Source organism: Grus americana, chromosome 25, assembly GCF_028858705.1.
Source record: "Grus americana isolate bGruAme1 chromosome 25, bGruAme1.mat, whole genome shotgun sequence".
NCBI lineage: Eukaryota > Metazoa > Chordata > Aves > Gruiformes > Gruidae > Grus > Grus americana.
Genome location: NC_072876.1, coordinates 5,551,122 through 5,554,681, shown reverse-complemented (window position 1 = coordinate 5,554,681; position 3,560 = coordinate 5,551,122).

Below are 3,560 nucleotides of genomic sequence, written 5' to 3'. Positions count from 1 at the left end.
GCATGCTGTCTGGGATGTTTCTTAAATTATTTCGTACATATATATTTATGTAATATATCTATACACACACACATATATATAAATATATATAAGTATACGCACAGTCAGATCCTCCTCTGGTGCAAATGGGTGCCACTCCACCGACTTTGGAGGCCCTAAACCAGTTTACCTCAGCTGAGAATTTGGACCTTAACATTTTCTGTGGTGCTTCCCAGCCCGACACACAGGGCTGGTTTGGGGCACAGGGTGCTCAGGAGGGTCAGGGGGTCCAGCAGAAGGGGCAGAGGCAGTTCCAGCATGCAGAGGGGACGGTGAGTGTCCTCTCCTACCTCTTCTGTGCTCCTGGGGCCAAGCCAAGCCCACCTGTGGCCCCACATTGGGGTCCCCGCATCCCCTCAGCAATTGAGCATCACCTCTCACGCTGGCACACCTCCCAGCGCATCCCAGCGGCCAGGGCTTGGTGCAGGAGCTCTGCATGGGGCAGTGGATGCCCACAGGAACCCTGCACTCTGCCAAAGGAGCCAGCAACACAAAGGTGGGGGGCACTGAGAGCCCCAACCCCAGGGTGCTGGGTCTGATGCGTTAGAAAGGAGGGAAGTGGTAGAGGACACCAAGGATGGAGAAGAGCCATGGCTTGTGGAAGGTGACCACAGCAAGAGGTGACCCTGCTGTCCTTGTGGAGACCTGGTGGCAGGGCCAGCAGGTACCAGATGCATCCCAGCCCATCGGTTTGCACTGGAGTTAAGCCACGCACACTGCGAGCGAGCTCAGCATGGGGGAGCGGGAGGGCAGCTGGGGGATAAACCTGCACTATTTCTGAAGCACAGCAGCAGGCTGGGTTTCAGCGCTTGCTTTGACCTGGAAAGATGGCACATGGATCTGAACCGTCAGCTGAGCAGACATGGGTGGGGAGAAGCAAGGCAGTGGGTGGTGGGACTTCAAGGGGACCTGGCAGTACCTCTGGCTGGTGATGGATTTGGGGCACACAGATGGACCTCACTCCCGGGCATCCCCCATACTTACTGGAAAGGGCATCTAGGGGGTGACATGGGTTTAATATCAGGGACGAGCCAGGCCCCAGTGAGCAGGATGGTGCAAGAAGCAGGGGCTGTGCCCAGGTGGGACAGGCAGACGAGGACGGTACAGACCTTTGCAGAGGCTCCCTGCAGCCTGGCCCGTGTCTGCAGGTGACCCCAAGGGCACATCCCTCTCTGGAGCGAACAGTCACATCTCCATGAACTTCATTTAAGCACGGTGGGCTTGCCCAGAGCTGCGCTGATGTTCAGCCCCAGGGCTGGGGAACCTGCCGCATCCTCAGGGCCAGCGGAGCTGCCCTGCCGCACCCCGACAAGGTGCGTGCTGCACGGGTTGCATCAGCACCGGGTCAGCTTCTACGCCATTAAAAATCTGTAAGAACAAAACAGCGAGTAAGTAATTTGCAAAGCCTGAGCTCCCTGAACCCAGCTCCCTCCGCTGTTTGGCCCCGCCCGTGCCCAGACCTTGAGACCCCGGGGGGTGGGGGGCAGCTGCCCTACTGCTGCCAGCCCCGCAGCCCGCAGGCAGGAGGGGGCAGGACGGGGAAAAGCCTCTTTCCTGCCGGTTCCTCAGTGTCCGACCGGGCCGGTGACGGACAGGGGACCGGGGCGGTGCGGACCCACGGCCGCAGGGGGGCCCCCGACCTCCGCCGCAGAGGGACAGGCGGGGTGCGGCCCCGGCGCATCCTCCCTAAATGCCGGGGAGGGGCAGGGTGGGGTCTCTCACCCTAATTAGCGCTTTAACCCCTTCCTGCCTGCAGCGCGGCACCGCCCCATCTCCCCTGCCCTGGGGGCTGGAGCAGCGAGGGGGGCTGGAGGGGATGCCCAGGGAGCGGAGGGGGAGCCCAGGGAGCGGAGGGGGAGCCCAGGGAGCGGAGGGGATGCCCAGGGAGCGGAGGGGGAGGGCTGGTGTCCCTGAGCTTGCAGGAAAGGGGATTTCTGCTGGACACAGCGAGCACCTTGTCTCAGGAGGCTGCAGGCTCCCTTTGTGGTGGGAGGTGGGTGCAACAGGGTGTCGAAGCACGGAGAAGGTCCCCCCCCCCCCCCAAACAATCGTTGTGTCCTCTGCAAAGAGGAGGAGGTGTCGGGGTAGCAGCACCATGCGTGGGCCCAGCCACCTCCCCTCACTCAGGAGAGCGCTGAGAAGCTGAGCAGCCCCCAGCAGCAGAGGCAGAGCTGGAGCTGGCTGAGGGCAGAGGAGCAGCCTGTGACGCTTTGGGGCATTCACATCAAAACACTCATGTCCTGGCACGGGCCAGCCCCCGTGACCTCCTTGGCGGTGCCCGGAGGAGGCCCTGGTGCTGGGGCAGTGAGCAGAGCTCCTCCAGCCTGATGGGCGACTGCCAGCCCAGCAGGAATTTTGGGACCTCTGATATACCTCCTGTTCCCGGATCTGCCTGTCCCCCCAGTGAGGCTGATCCTCACTTCCATCCACCCTGCTCCAGGGAGCAGCAGAGCCCGGGGGCTGGGTCGTACCAGCCAGCCAGGAGCGACATCCCCGCTGCCCCTCCAGCATCCTCCTGCTCCCCAGGCCTGGGCACCTGGCCGAGCTCCCCTCTCGCAGGCGAGCAGCTGGCAAACGGGGCCTGCCGGCATCTTCCCATGCCCAGCAAGGGAGCCAGAAAATCCAGCGTAGGGAGCCAGGGAGCTGCCGGTGACATTTGTGCTGGTTGCAGAGACAATTCCCGCATGGCATGTGCAGCCTGGGGCTCCCTGAGGACTCGCATTCTCCCAGCGGGCACCAGCACAGCGGGGCGGGGGGGGGGCCTCATAACGGCCCCCTTTGTGCGGGTGGCAGGAGGAGAAGTGAAGCTTTGACGTCAGTCCGGGAGGAATTCCTTAATGCCATTCAGGCCTCCCTCGCCCGCGTTGCTAATTGCATTTTATGTAATAGCTGCAGCTGGGCTCCCAGTCCGCTATTGAGAGCGGGATAAGACGGAGTGACGGGGCAGCGGGGGCCCGGGCAGTGCCGGCAGCTGTGAGACATGCTGAGCTGGTGCCACTGGGTATGGGGACCCTCATGGCCCCGCACCCCGGGGCTCAGCCACCCCTTCCCCGGCGTGGGGAGCAGCTCGCGTCCACTGCGAGCCACATCGCGTGGGGCTGGCATGGGTGCATGCAGAGGGTGGTGCCCTCTCTGTGCAGGGAGGACAGACATTGGGAGCTCAGTGGGGAAAGCCAGAGACGGGGAGGAGGGTTTCTGTGGGGGTGAGGGGCACCAACGCTGTGGCCAAGCTGGTGGGATGGGAGATCTCTGGGCAGCTTAGCCAGAGGAGCACTTCCCTCTGCAGGGTTTGCCTTCGCTCCCCGTTTGGGACCAGTTTGCAGCGTTGCAACCATGCTGCTGGTGCCACCCAAAGGCACCCCGGGGTGCCCAGGCACCATGGTGTGGGGCAAGGGGTGGCCAGGCAGTGCTAGCCCCCTTCCCCTGCCTTGTGTGTGTGACCGCCTGTCACCACAGCAAGCTTGGAATAAGTAATAATAATAAATTGTTTTGGTATCTAAAGGGTAATTACACTTTAATAG